The following is a 16,547-nucleotide window of genomic DNA, read 5'->3' on the forward strand; positions in this document are numbered from 1 at the left end:
GGATGATAAAAATAAAAATAAAAATGAAGAAACAGGAAATGATAGAGGGCAGTAAAGCCAACCAGGAGGGGGAAATAAGCCCCAGATTCAGAGCGCCTCTGAGGAAGATAAACAACGAGCTGATGGAGAATCTCCTTTCTTCTCTGTACGTATGTAAATTGAGCGGTCATATCATGTTACCAAAGGAGCTTTGTTGTTGAGGAAATTGACTTTTTTACCCTTCTGGGTAATATATCCACTGCTGAGAATCATGTGCATCCCCCTCATTAAATATTACCATCCTGTGGTGCTCTTTTCCCTTCTGTCCCTATTTTTGCACCGTAAGCCTGCAAACAAGCAGAAGAACAAGGCAGGGTACTCTTGAGTGAGCTCCATGTGCCCTTTATCTCACAGAAAGATTTCATTCTCTTTAAAGAGCCGGCACCCTGCGGTGAAACCAACAAATGAGGAGAGCATTGTTGGATCCAGGACCTTGTTTATTGGACGCCATGGCGAGCATCGTCAGGGCTAGAGCTGAATCTTATTACTCAGTGACTGCGCAGCATAGCACGGTAAAAACTCAACAACAATGCATCACTTTTAATACACAACGCCACGCGATCCAATGATTGGATGTAAAATCAAAGTTGATATGTAATAACCTTAAATGTCCGCCTGTTTTATTGTCCTACATGATGTGGTGGAGCCAGAGAACCAGTTAACCTCTGTTCCAGGGGAGTTTCCTCCAATGAAACCCGCTATAAAAAACCTTCCATTATGTAAATAGATTCAACAACATATTCCCTGTGTGCCAATAAAACATGCACATCCCAGAGCAGCCACATATTAGCACACATGATGACATACTGGTGTTATCAATAGGGTGATGTCAGCCTAACCTATGAAGTCCATCTAGAGAGTGTTCATCCAGAAAAAAAACAACTTGAAATATAACATACAACATGGCGAAGCGTTGCAAATGTGTGCTGAATCCATTCAGATCCAGTGAAGAACACTTATTAATACAAGAGCTTGATCTATTGATCTAATCGGGTGTTGGTTTGACTTAAATTAGTTTTAAAAGCTTTGCAGTGCAACATGTGAAACCATAGCCTTTTTGTACTTCTGAATACCAGTGATTACTAACAGCTGCTTACTTTTTCATGTTGAGAAAACGGTCCATTCATTTGCTTCTTTATCTTTTCTTACAGCATTTGGTGTTTTTTACTTAAGTGATGGAGGTCCATTAGGATGTGCAGGTCTTATTCCAATTCAGTGGAGGAAGAACAAAGACAGCACACGTACAAATAGCTTCTTTATTAACGGATCTTTTTAAGTTTATTCAAGGCTTCTAAATCGTGCTGATTTTGTTCTTGAATGGGAATATAAATGATGCATCAAATTTAGTAAGGGGAACCTGTGTGGGTTAATAAGTGTCAAACTACTAGTGAATTAGTAAGACCACTTTAGAATTGGGAACATACTCTGAGTTAGAAATGCTTAACTTAGACTTATTTGAACACTATTACCACTTGTAGTTTTAAATAGGAAAATACTTTATGTCTTAAATGTTATTAATGGAGAATTAATATTCTATTCCTTTCATATAAGGCCCTTACTAAACAAAGCATGTTATTTTTTTTATAGATTTTGATCTTCTATTTAACCAGATAAGTCAATTGAGAACCAATTCTCATTAACAATGAAGACCTGGCCAAGTGGCAGTGACAGAAGAGAAATCGATACAAGACATTAAAAACATGTCTTGCAAAAAACAGCTAGTGCAACAAAACAATATCAGACAAAGCTAACAAAATAAATGTGCGGTTGCTGTTGGAGCTATTGAGAAGTAAGCGTATATATGGTGGGGTTTTACCAGTGATAGTTGTATAAATGAACAGGCTGTGGATCATAATTCATGTACAACAACTTCTTTACTTCCTATCAATAAGCAGTAATATTCAGAGACTATTGAGTGGAAACCTTTTAGTAAATGGCCTTGTAGTTGAAGGATTTGTTCATGCAGAGTATAGCAATAATAAGTGCTTTATAATGACTAATAAAGAACCAGTATTCTACTAATATGCATAATAAGTGTTACGAAATTGTATATATGACGCAGGGTTTTATTGTTATTGCTTCCATAAAGCTTCAAATATCAAGCCTCTTCCAAAAAGCACAAACATCTCCAACAGCGCTCTCTATTGCAGCAGATCTATGTATGACCAGGCAATTTTTTTTTATGCCATAAGTTAATGAGTCTTAGCATATTATGTCATCAGACAGGCCAGTGAGTAACTCCAACTGCTGTTCACCTTTCGGCGTTTTAATAACGTGATCATCATGGCTGCCTCCCACTTCCGCTGCAGCACAAAAAAATAACCTCATAACGTGTACAACAAGCCACTTAATGGCCAAATGAATGAGTCAGAGGCCCTCTCCCTCTTGTACTCCCTGCATGTGTGAGAGAGAGAGAAAGCAGGGGAGTAAAACATACAGGAACAGAAAGGAAACCCACGCGAGTGTGACCCGTTTTTTCTATCTCCGTGTGAATGAACTGCACGGTTCAGAGAGCGCTCGTTTCTTCACTCACATCCCCGTAAACCAGGTTTGTGGTGATGACGAAATCCCCCCCCGCGTCTTTAAGGTTTCTTTTTCTGTCGCCACACTCTCACCTCGCCTCGAGAGCGTGGAGGAGGTGAGAGGGAGAGAGCCTGAGCTGTCATCACAGTTTTAGATCAGTGTCCTGCCTCCACCCACGTTGCCTCCGCACCCCCTTTTTTGCCCTCCGCCCAAACCTCCAGCAGCGTATTACGCAACTTAAAAAAACAAGGTCACGGAAAATATCCAGTGAGGGAAATCAAAAGGGAGATAAAACAGTAAAAAGGGAAGGAAAAGGAAAGTCTTCTTCCTCCTCCTCCTCCTCCTCCTCCCTCTCTTTTCTGCCCGTTGCAGTGTGTGATTCAGCAGGAGGTAAGACCACTGGAACGAGAGAGCCGGGGGCGTCTAACGCATACAAATGCCTGCAGCCACACAGATCCAACCACACACAGACGGATGCACGAACATTGACACATACACATGTCAGACACTGGCAGCTGAAGAGATCATGATAGTTTCAACAAGACGCGGTCCGTGTGTCTGTGCTCGTACTCAGACTGCATGCTGGGAGGTTTATCACTGTGAAGGCTTAATACTCACCCAGTGGTTAAGATCAAATTTCCTAAACAAGGCATCCTCTTAAGTGAGAAACCTTATTCTGACCCTCTCTTTGTCATGCATTATTAATGAGGCTTCTCGTTAAATAAAAAATGTAAAAACTAGCCCTGCAGATGTCATACATTACTTCTGCATTGCACTGGGGATTAACGGTAGCAACTGCTGCGAAGAAGAGAAAGGACGTGTGTGTGTGTGTGTGTGTGTGTGTGTGTGTGTGTGTGTGTGTGTGTGTGTGTGTGTGTGTGTGTGTGTGTGTGTGTGACTTAAAAGCAGCTATAGAGCTTTTCAGGGAATAAATGACAATTTAAGCAGAAGAAGATTATTGTAATGCTAAATGAGAAATGAAAAAAACTATTTTGGTAATTGATTCATCGTTTAAGTTATTTAACAAGACTAAGAGCCTACAATCAGGCTAGTGGTTTTGTGAGACTCTACGACTTACTAACATGCTGAGAAGGCAAACATATTGATGCTAATCCGGTATGATGTTTACCATGTTAGTGAAGCATGTTAGCACATTAGCATTTGTTAATTCGTACAAAGGTTAAAGTACAGCTGAGGCTAACGGGAATGTCATCCGTTTGCAGGTATTCTGTCATAAACTAAAGTAATGGACGGATGGATATTTTGACCTGAGGAAGAGTCTGAGGATTAACAAATGTCATGGCAACCCATCAAATATTGCTTTGGTAGTTTAGTCTAAATCAAGGTGGCTGACAGACAGACTTATTAATTACTAATATTGCCCGATTCAAATTGAATCAACAACAACTTGAACAATCTGTTAAGTTCTTTATCAAGTTAACATTTCAATTGCTGATTCCAGCTGCTCAAATCTGAGAATTTGATGCTTTTTCCTACTTTATATAACTATATATTGATGTTACTTGAATGTCTTTGAAGTTTGAACTATTAGGAAGGCAGAATAACTAGGGTCAAGGGTTGATGGTGGGACAAAACAAGCATTTGTCACACATTTTTGAGATTAATTTGAAACGTTGAAATTGAATACTTTGAAATTTGGGACGGTTCAATAGACAAAACAAGCAATTTGAAGACATCTGACATGGCCCTGGGAAATTGTACTGCCATTTTACCTCATTACCAGATTATCAAGACCTATACAGACTTAACAATCAATACTGATGATAGATAATGAAAATAAATGCAGAGGCAGCAGTAGAATATAGCAGCTATGAGGGCTTCACAAGCCTTTCACCACTGTCCACAATCACAAACAGCTCAGAGCCAAATGGATATTAAGTATGATAATGTGACACTATACAAATCAGTTCACCGCTGATTCCACTAGTTATGTACATGCTAATGTTGTCGTGTCTGCTTGCGGCCAATTTTTTCCCCCTGATGAACGTTCTCCGTAGCTGTTCGTGATTCCCCCAAAACAGCCAAGCCATCGTTAATTAAATTCAGACTGCGTAAACCTCGACACTGTGCCAGGCTTTAGGTACATCTCCACCCATCAGGGGTAATTTAACACTCTTGATACTTTTGAGTACCTGCCCCAGAGCTGCATCATCTCCACTAGAGAACAATCAGTTCCCCGATTCTCCCAAAAATAATTATCCCTGCAAAAATCAACAGTTATTAACGAGGACAAACTGCGGTGAGCAGCTGGGCGGTTTTTTGTTTCCTTTTTGCGACTGCCACGCATGTGTACGGTCATGTCATTACATGTTAATGGGCTTTCCTCTGATGCTACAGCGGAGCAGAGAGAGAGAGAGAGAGAGAGAGAGAGAGAGACGGAGGCTGTTATGGAGAGAACAGGGAACCATTTGATGTTTGCCAGTTGAAAGAATAAGCCTTACTTTGGGTTGTGCTTTCCACAGAGGCATGCTGGGATTGAAAGAGCGCTTGCCCAGGGCTAAAGGGGGATTTTTGGTGGGCGCCACACATCCAATTACCACGGTAGCATCACAGAAATCCACGGGGGGAATGCGCACACAAACAGACAGATACACACAGTCGCGCACGTTAGCATCCACGCACACACACACACACACACACACACACACACACACACACACACACACAGACACACGACATGTAAGACACCCACTGCAGGAGGCTCTCACCGCAGAGGAGGCCCGGCCGAATGTCACCACTCTGCTTCTGCTGGATCGGCTGCTACGGAATTCATGAATATTATCAGCATGTGTTGATATGTGGCTTATGATATAAATATGGATAGCAATATGGAAACACCACCCAGGTTCCACCTCTCTGGAGAGGGTTATGAGTGCATTCAGCGAGGCTATTAGTGGATTTGCATGGGCTCTTCTGATGAGCCTGGAGAACCTGAGGATCCACTAATATGTTGAGGTGTATTGGTGCATTTCAAAGCTGTTTTGAAGTCTTCCGTTCTGTGGCAAACGCTGGGAGTTCTAGCTGTTTAATATCCCCACCAACAAACTTTAATAACTACATGGTCCCACATCAGCACGCCGAACACGTAGACACACAGCGACCCAAACTCATTTAAAAACACAACATCCTGGAATTAATGCATTCATTTATTTTATTTATGTTTTACTTCTACCAAAACAGGTTAATAACTTTAATATTTTCCTCTCTCCTTAAAGCGGGGGGGGGGGGGGGGCCCGAAGGCCAATGGGAAATCATACTTCACCAGACTTTACTAGGAAATCGATTTTGTGATACATTTTTAATTATACGAGATTTGTCATTTCTTTTAATAACGCGGTGAAATGGCCCAGAGCACCACTTCTCTTTTATTGAAACACACAAAATTCTGATAGCTGCATATTTGTAAATCACATGTGTCACTTCAGGAAATGACTCCACGTTTGGTAAATACACCCACAATATGACAAATTCAAATCCTAAAGGTGGGTGTTATAATTCATTTTTGATGAAAACTTTTGCCTAAACTTCTCATCTTAAGGAACGTGGTCTCCGGTAATGTTTTAGTCACTTTGTTCAAAGTTATTTGGCAAGCTATAGATCATTTTCTTCTTTTTCCTTTCACATTTGAACCCTAACATATAGGCGCTATATTTATGTATACAGTGAATAAATACTGGTGCTACCATGGATTGGCACAACAGTCCCCAAACAATCAGCTACAGATCGATTATTGGTCTGCAGTTTCACACAATCAACCTTTCCCCTAATTGAGCTTGGATGATAGAATGGCCAGTCTGGACGTCCAGGAAATCTTTCCTGTTTAGCACAGAGATCTTTGATCACAACCCTAGAGAGGTCCTATATATAAGCTCTGCTTCAACATATATTTTAGCAACCTTTTTAAAAGGTATTCCTGCCAACGGAGGGTCACCGGGAAGGCCAAACCAGCCCATTCCTTATTATTAAGATGCCTTAACTGCTCAGAGATTACTCTTAGAGGCATTTTGGTTCACACCCAGAAACGAAGGAGTAATAATATTGCGTGTAAGGAAAAAGGCAAATTAAGGGCACATGGGAAAAAAATGGGAGGGGAAATGCAGAGATGCAGAAATACTGAGAAAATAAAATCGGATAGGAGGTCATCTGGAGCTGTGAACGTGGCATTTCAGGAGGCCTGCTTCAGGCTTCACTCATCTTCAGATGAAATACATCCAAGTGACATGAAAGACGGGTAAAACAGACCGCCAAGTGTGCTTCACTCCGTCTGCACATGTATATGCCCGTGAGTTTTTGGGTACTTCACGTCCGGGAACATAAACAAAGTGTTCAATCGTTGACTGATCACTGAATATCACCGTTACACATAAATATATAATCATCACACCTTTCTTGTTCTTACATAAATGGATTTAACTCATGTATTTACTCGCTGCATCACACAGATGAGACAAGATATGATAAACGGAAAAATGAATTCCGGAAAAGTGTCCTATCAGATCAATGCGGCATATAATACAATTTGCTTATGCAACAGCAATTTTTGAATTCATCAGTTATTTCAATTGTTTTAATATGTAAAATAATTAATATGGGGAGGCTCATGTTACGTTTCTCATTGTAATCATTTGATTTGTCTTTTAAATTAAAAACGTCTGAATGAAAATAAAATAAAAAAGTGACTGGCTCTAAGCGAAAAAGAAATCAGTGCCATGAAGAGTGGACGCCAGCCTTTGTTGAAGCCAGGGGAGAGTGATACCGAGTCAACTGAGGATTTCATTGAAGGCGAAAAGCGTGGGTTGAGTCTTCCGCTGTTTGTGGCGAGGGAGAAGACCTTCCAAAAGGAAGAAAAACCTTAAGCTGTGCCGACACATATGGACTGGGTCATGGGTCAGATCAGACTGCTAATAACTGAAGGCCAAAGCTTGAATTTCTGAGGCGATGCACCCTTGAGGAAACCCAGGAAACACTGCTGAACCACTTGTTCCCAGATTCTGGACTTCAGTGTATTGTGGCTACTTCCTATACACAAATATAACTCCAGGTACTATGAACTGCAGAGCTTTTGCTGCAGCAGCCTGAATAAAGACAACAAGGGAGACGGCAGACAATCCGAACTGGCCGAAAAAAAACACCAACATCTGCATTAAAACTCGCCCTGAGATTTCTGTCTCCACTCACTGAACTCTCCGCGGAGAAGTGCTTCACCTACTCCAGATAGCTCTGCTTGCTTTGCCATAGGAAGCCATTAACTGACAGTACACTGCTTGAGGTTATCCCCATGGGTGCAGCCGCCTCTGGGATATACTGTGTCTGGCGGAGAGATGAAGAGAGCATGACGCTAAAGAGATTAGCTAGTACAATGTGAATTTCCGTTAGAAGAATAAGGTTTTGAGAAGACTATTGAGGGATACAAGGAAAGCCAAATAATAGGGGGAAAAAAGGGCTCAGCAGACAGCAAGATATCCTCTTATAAAGGGTAAGAGGGTCTAGTAAGTGTAAAAGTGCACGTAATGACTGCATCACATGGTTCGAAAAAGGCACTTTGAGGCACGTTCAGCACGATGCGTCTCGTTCTGCAGGGCTGGTGTGTGAATGCACATTGCTAAATTAATATCTCAGCAAAGAATTGCCCTAGATAGATAAAAAACACACACACGCACGCACACAGAAATGGAGTCATCATGCTTCCAAACCCACACACACACACACACACACACACACACACACACACACACACACACACACACACACACACACACACACACACACACACACAAACTGCATGTTCATCTGTGTTGAAATTTCACAGTGCCTCTGCAGAGCCACTGCACAACTCAAGACATTCAGTTTTCCTTTTGCCAGCAGGGGGATGAACGACTAGATTTCAGAGATGGGGAGGAGAAAAAAAAAATACAGCAATTTCTTTTCTTTTTTCTTAGTAGCATTGGAGTGGGTGGCTAGGTGGAAGATATTGACGTGACGGTAGTCTCATCCAGGGGCGAATGCGCGGCTCCCCTGCTGGCTGCCTGTTTAGCATTGTGTTTTTTGTCGCCGTGGACTACTGAGAGGGCGTCGTTGTCGACACACTTACTTCGCCGCTGTTCCTGCTTGTCAGAGAGGCTTAAGCATTATTCTCCGTCAAGATAAGTGGACCCATTCCTAGCAGTTGCCTCATCTCAGTGAAATGGTGGTGATTTGTGAAGAGACACATTCAGCCCTCTTCCACTCCCCCCCCCACCACCCCACGAACCTCCTACATGCATCCCCCCCCCTTTCACAGCAATCTCATCTGCTCTCGTGCGCAATTGTAAAGGCTGCTGCGAGGAGCTTTCGTTTCTGCAATCACTTCACATTTGTTTCAGCGATTGATTTCCTGGCATGTGAGGGAAAGGAGAGACTGAGCGAGAGGGTAGGAAGAGATGAGAGGGAGGAGCGAGCGAGCGAGCGAGCGAGGGAGGGAGGAGGAAACGGGGAAGTCGGAGGACGTGCAATGCAAGGCTCACATACTGTCACCATGACAACAGACATCACTTCACAGGAGCAGCACTTAGGATGCCTGTGTGGGCTGAAGTGACATAGTTGAAGGTTAGCATTAGCCTCTTGTGGTTGCCAAACGGACCAATCCTCTCCTCTCCCACACCCTGTTGCTCTCGTCAGCCACCTTTTCGGGGATCGCAGAGTAATTTGTACGTTATGTGTGTAAATGCAGGTCCTGCCAGTTTGGTTTAGCAAAGACAATTCAATTGACTGAAATGCGTACGGGAAGACAGGAGGAGACATTCATATTCAACGAGCCCCTTTCATCACTTGCGTCACTTTGAAGCTGGCTAGCATGTATAATTCTCTGTGATTTGAAGCGATGCCAATCATGGAAATTATAACTCCAGAAACGGAAACACACCACAGACACTTAAAAAAAAGGATCTGTTTTAGCAGCTAATCCTGCTGCTCATTAAGAATAATCTGTAGCACTCTATGAAGGTATACAAACTAATGCATGACCCATCAAGATCTAATGCATGTATTAATGGATTATATAAAAGTAGCTTAACATTAATAAATGATCAAGTTCATGCCATGATTTAACACTTTATGAATAATCACTTTGCAGAATGAATTTTAACACACAGTTACGTCTTAGATTAATTAGCATGTCATTAAATCAGCTATAAAGCAGGTAAAAGGACTTAAGCCTCGGTCTCTCTCAGCTCCTCTAAAGGCATAAATGTGACTCTTTCTTCTCTTTGTGCACAAATTAAAACCCTGGCTGAAAGGATTTTGGTCTGCTCTGATCAGCATGCCTCACACTCTTGTCCATCGCATCACATACAGACATATACAGTATTTACAAGTGGGCCAGATGTTCCCGCATGTACTAGGAATGACATAATTAAATCATGAATGTCTACTGGAAGAAATGGAGGGTCATGCGGCGTTCGGTATCATCCCAAAAAACCATCCAGTAAGTGAATTTTTGGCTGCATAGCGAATATAAGATGAGATTTAAATGAATGTCTGACTTAACTGTGGGTTAATGGTTAGAAATTGAGCAGAAAATGTAAAACAAACACAAAAGGAGAGCTCCGGCTCTGATAAAAGGGATAATACTTAAGCCTCGGCTTTATATTCTATTGTTTTCATTACAATGCTAATTGTTTGACTGAAGACTTTAACCCCGGAAACTTTAACTATTGGAGTTACTGCAAAGGTGGATATGTTTATAATCTCCCCAAACAGGCCTATCAATTCTTTTTTTTTTAACCTCTTTTATGGAGTTCTCTCTCTCTCTCCTGGTTAGTTTTTGTTTTTCTGTCAACCACACAAAAGTACTTTTAATTCAAGGTACTTGTACTTTACTTTAGTGTTTCCATTGTATGCTGCTTCATGCTCCTATTTCACAATAGGGAAATATTGCACTTGTTACTCCACTACAATTATCTGACAGCTGTAGCTACTAGTTAGTTTGCAAATCAAAGGCTCCGCACACTCGTACAGGTGTTTTCAATTAGGCTGCTCAGATTAATCAGCGCTCACCAGGTGCTTTGGGTGGAGCTATGCTGGGAATTACATCATCTCACCCGACTCTGTGCACTAATAGGGATCATAACAGGGGAACTTGCCCCGCCCTAAACCACACAACAGAATCAACGGTAGGGTGAGGGAGGTGTCAGTCAAAGTCAGAGCTCTGTCTTTGGAAGAGTGCTAATTAGGGAACATAGGTGAAGACACCAGTGTGGGTGGGTGGATGATGGGTGGAGGCTTTGAGATAATGCATGATTTTATAAAATATGATGCATTATTATTTGTTAAACTAAACATCAGCACTGCCTCTTTAACTCTTAAAAAAATATTTTTGTCAGTTCCAAACTACAAACTAAAACTAATTTGAAAAATATGATTCATGCAGGTCAAGAGTCCAGATTCAGAATAAACTCTCAGTGGATGTAAATCAGAACCTGTAGAGTACAGACTACATACCATTATGCTAATGTTGTGGCTGTGAATTACAGTCTTTTGTGAACAGCTTATGCTACTGCCATTTTTGACATATTTTCTTGGTTGTTTTTTATTCATTAGGATGTAATAATGCAGTATAGAGGAGACAGGAAATGACAAAAGAGGGTGAGATGTGTGGGATGAAATGCTACTAAGGTCCCTGGCTGGACCTGAACAAGTGGCATTGCCTAAAACCAGAGGCCAACAGGACGCTCTTGTTACTGACATTTCATCTTTCAAGCATCATCTTCAGGAAGAACATGATGCTAGTACTGACTACATGATGAAAATGTTCTTTAGCTCTTATTTTCCTGAAAATGGCAATATGGAGGCGTATAGGAAGGAAGCACAGTGCAATGCCAATAGAAGTCTTATCCCAATGATCTACATCTGCCATGAGTCACACTACTACTGCGACAACAGTATTGGCCAGTTGGGCTTTAAAAGGGTACAGTGTTTAGGATTTGGCAGAATCTAGCAGGAGAGTGCAGACATCAAATAATTGAAACTTCTCCGGTCTGCAAAGCAGGTTTGTCCGTTCTGGGCTACTGTAGAAATGGCTTATGTGAAGAGGACCGGCTCCGTATGTAGGTTTAACAGCTCATTTTACACTCAATTAAATGTTCTTAAATGTACTGCCAATAGATCCCACCAAATGCTACACACTGGTCATTTAAAGCAACATGTTGTAGCTTAAATATATATTCAGGTTGGACGAGGCGTCTGGCAACATGAGCGAATGAACACTATCACATGAAATGACAGACACGACAGATAAAAAGTCTTCCTGCTGTACAAGGTAATATCAACAGGACCGAGGCTGACATTTAAGATTTAAGTCACGTTCTTAATGACCCAGATGATGAATGGCCACTTCATCAGAATGTCAGAAGACAGAGGGGGAAAATATCGCTTATTAGACTTAATTTGGAGTACAGAATTGCTTTTGATTCTACATAAACAGGGGGGCATTAAGGGCGGTCTAGTCGTGCAGCAGGACTTAATGAATGAATGGCTACGGGATCATTAGCAGCAGCTTTCTGTCCGCGGCGCTGTACAGAGCGGGACGAGTAGCTCAGGGTTTGGGGATGTGGGCTTAACAGTTGAAGCAGCCAGCCAGGTTACAATAAGCTTCTTTGGTCCAACGTGGGGATTTGGCCTTGAATGATCCAGAGGTAAATTGTGTTCCTGAACTCATCCAAATCCTCGCCGCAGAAGGAGGAAAAGCATTATACAGCTGTTCATGATGTGTGAAAAGACGCCAAAGCTACATTCTACTGTTTTCTTTTGGGAACACGAATCATCAAAAAAATATATGTATATATATATATAAATATATTCCATTTATTTCCACAGCTTTGCACGACTCTATCTTTTGCTTTGAACTATGCACAAGGAAACAGGAAGGAAATTGCTTATTTCCCTTTGCAGAGGACATCACAAGTAGTTGACAATGCTGTTAAAATCCGTCCTTCAACCGTAAAGCCTACAGCTATATTTTCCATTTTGCCTACTGCCAAACTAGACACAGCTACACAGTGGCTGAAGGGGGCAGAAGGAGGGCAAAACTGTCAGTGGCATCCATCCAGAGGAACACAGACAGACACCTCGCACAAACCTGGGCAACATGAACTCTTCTTCACAGCTAAACAGGAAGTCACAGAGCTCAATCTTAAAGGGGCGCTTCACCAATTTTACACAAATAAGAAGTATGACTCAGCTTGTGAAACGAGTGCTATAGTTTCTTCGATTGCTTCGGAAGAGCTTTTTAAAGTCTGAGAAGAATAACCCTGATGATGTCATAGTGTTGGAGTTGGAGACTGCAAATCAATACCAGAGATATGAGTATGGAGTTTGAAAGATGTGGGCGTTTAACAGGCAGTAAGGGTCAAATGAAATTATGCTTTTGGCTGCATTATGGGTAATGTAGGATCCAGTGTTGACTAAACATCAGGATAGGAAGGAGAGGTACCGCAGGTCCTTCCTTCCTGCTGCTGTCAGGCTGCACAACCAACTCTGCTCCCAGTGGACCACACAGTAGAAAAAAAATGACAATCTCAAAATCTGTGCAATCTCAAAATCCACTGTGCAATACAACAATTATTCTGTCAGTTTATATAATATCTTAGTTATTGTGGTTTTTTTTTTTACTTTTATTACTTATTTATAATATTTTTTGATCGTGTTTTTTTACTATGTTTCTTATTTGCACTATCCTCTCTGCTGCTGTAATCCTGCAAATGTCCCCGCTGCGTGATTAATAAAGGATTATCTTATCTTATTATCTTATCTTATCTTAGCCTGGCCTCTGTTGCCAAGATGTCACCATTACTTTTTTTAAAAATGCATATACTAAATAGGTGTAATACCCTTAAATTTGAACTTTGAGCAAACCTGTTGTTCTGTTTTCCAAATATTGACCACAGTGAAAAACAGCTGTTTCACCTTAATCCCATTGTATTAAGAGCATTAAAGTAAAACTGTGAAAGATTATCCAGTGAGTTCTGAGCACAGCAGGAGTGCTTTCAGACTTCAAGTTAAAACATTGTCTCTGCAGCGTATATTCAGTGTCGGTCTCGGAGGACTCCGTCCCAAGAGGACTGACATTCGCTATGATTAAGTTGGTGCTATCTGAAGCTACCCTTCTTCTCCTCTTCTGCAACGAATTACTTCATCTGCACCGTACCCAGCTGTATATCCTCATTTGCCTCTGATAAAAGCACACGTACTGTAGACGTCTCTCCACTGCTCTCCGGGGGAGGGAATGGAGAGAGAGAGAGAGAGACAGGCAGAGGAGGTGAGGGAGGAGAAGAGATGGAGTTATCCGTGGTCTCATTACGGTGGGAAATGTGAGGGTCCCGATCCAAAGGGAATGATGAAGGACTCTGTGGAGGAGGCCTCTGAGAACCAACAAAGACGGCTTTAGTTTCACTGGCGGAATGCATTTGCATAGCTTAGAAGCCAAAGCGACTGAACCGGGGGCTCATGAAAAGAAACCCCAGCAATTGCTTGGACTTCAATGCAAACGAGTGGGAGCGAGAGACAGATAGAGAGAGAGAGAGAGGCAGAGAGGGAGAAGTGGGAGCAGTAGGAACTTTTTCTGTCTCTTTAGTGGCATAACACAAAAACGAGATCAGGAACATGTGCGCTTCTCCCGTGGAGGTTGTCGCCGACTCACTTTGATGCAGGGAGAACCTACTGAAGGCGGTACATCTCCAGTTTAAGTACGCAGCGGAAAAAAACCATTTCCATGCTATCATAAGTGTCATACTCCGTTGTAGCTGTTTTATACTGGTATTTAGGGCAGTTTGGTTGTCAGAAACATAACAGATAATTGCCAAATTAAGAATATTTAGCAGGGTTTGTAGGTACTTCCATTTCCAGGCCTATTGGAGCTCCAAAGAGCAACACAGCGATTGAGATAATAGAGCACACTCCTGGTGGAGGGTGTTTGTGTGTGTGTGTGTGTGTGTAGTGAAAGTGATGAGCAAAGAGGGAAGGAGGAAGGTTAAAAAAAAAAAAAAAAGAAAGAGAGGAGATAAAGAGTGAAGCAGATGTACTTTAGTAGTGTCTCTCTCCTTTTCCCCCTCTGTGGCCTGGAGTCATGGAGGAATGACTAGCCTTCATCAATCCTCTTTAATGACTCCGGCAGCACCACTTAACGCACTAGTATGTGATTTCTTCATTACTACATCATGATTCCGTCATTTAGTCGGCCGCGATGACGTCCGACGATGCTCGGGGATAAAAAATAAATCGTTGAAAGTTGTTTTTTTTCACGCAAAACTGTCCCATTCATCTGCTCTTGAGTCAATTTTGGGAAAATCTGGGGAGGAAAGTGATAGCTGAGGATTCGAATGCAACGGAAAAAATAAAATAAAGAGATGGAATCAGTTGGTAAAAAAAACCCAGAAAAAGCTATTATTCAAAATAGATTTGACTGTGGAAAAAAAAAGAATATCCAGCACTTACAATACCTCGATTTCAAAGATATGACCGGAGCAAAGAATTCAGGCCTAGCCCTCCTATAAAGACCTGATGTGGAACTCTCTCTCTCTCTCTCCCAGTTTGTATTATCCTCACACGGCCATCATTTCAGTCAATCACACACCCACTGCCTTTCACCTGTGGTGCGCCATACCGCCTTTTCACTGACCCCACCGCTGCCTCATGTGTCAAAACCCGTCCGCGAATACAATGGGAGGCTACGCAACAGGCATGCTAATGTTTTGGCCACTATCAATAATAAAACGTTGACCTTTGAACCTTGAGCCAAGGAATTTTCATTTCAGACAACCTCCCTGGAGATGTGCAGTGCACTTTAAAACATGAGGCATATAATTGCTCCTCAACCATTTAGGGGAATGCGTTGGAGTACATAAACGTCTATCGATCTATTTATAAGCCTCTCTCTCTATATATATATATACATAAGCCCTTTTTTCTTTTACGGTACCCAAACATACAGCAGTAGAACATAGTAGAGGTGAAACACTGTAGAGATGGAAGTAAACACACAAGAACAGATGAATGCTCAAACCATTCCATCTGCTACATCTCCCCGTCTCTTCTTCTGCTGCTGCTGCTGCTGCCTTAAGCCCACTGGTACACACACACACACACACACCTCTATGGCAACACCACGTCGAGCATTATGGGATACGATTCCTTTCTAATGAGCTTGCATCTTCATCTGCACGCACACTCGCTGTAGCACGGACATCTCGCTAAGGCCAAGAATCAGCAGCTTTGATCCGACTGATCATGTGATCAGTTTTGATGGTTGGCGTCGTGCCTCGTCTCCACTGAATGTATGTTTGTATTTATATATATAAGAGACCCATTTAGAAGATACAGATATCGAATCCAGCAAAGGCAATGATTTCTTGAGACATCAATGTTTGATGAGGTTTTGCCTTCGGGCTAAAGTGGAGGATTTCGCTAACTCCAAAACAAACAACACCCACGTAAATGTCTTACACCACCTAATGAGTGCTTAGAAGTTTAAGAAGAAGATTAGGTAACATCGTTGAGCGTACGCTAGGCATGTTTTTATTTTTAGATATCTCTGCAACAGGTGTTAGGAGAAACGTAGGAATATGAGTGCACGTGTATGAGCAGTCATGCAACAGCCGCCCTGACGCGTGCTGTGATTTATTATCTTATTCACCTCCTCCGTCTCGAGCGAGAAAGAACAGATAAAAATCCCGGCGCATCATTGGTCAGGTGCAGCAGCATGACTATTCCCGTCATGCTCAGGGTAACCTTTCATTGCTTCATCATCTCTGCACACACACACACACACACACACACACACAGACAGACCAAGACGGCGACAAGGATCTTTTTTTATCGCCTGGCAACGGCCCTCTGAAAACCCACCAGCCCCCAACGTCTCTCTACTTGACCTCACATTCTCCCCTGCAGAAACCTCTGCTTTGGTGAGAGCTGCTGTCACCACAGACAGG

At 42.1% G+C, this 16,547-nt stretch overlaps 1 protein-coding gene across 1 annotated transcript in view; it reads right to left on the reverse strand.

The window, feature by feature from the left end:
• The window catches only part of LOC129106749 (MAM domain-containing glycosylphosphatidylinositol anchor protein 2-like), a 163,741-nt gene that overhangs the window by 146,232 nt on the left and 962 nt on the right, over window positions 1-16,547 (reverse strand). The gene's annotated exons all lie outside the window — the stretch shown is intronic.

The sequence above is a fragment of the Anoplopoma fimbria genome, chromosome 18, assembly GCF_027596085.1.
Source record: "Anoplopoma fimbria isolate UVic2021 breed Golden Eagle Sablefish chromosome 18, Afim_UVic_2022, whole genome shotgun sequence".
Classification (NCBI taxonomy): Eukaryota; Metazoa; Chordata; class Actinopteri; order Perciformes; family Anoplopomatidae; genus Anoplopoma; species Anoplopoma fimbria.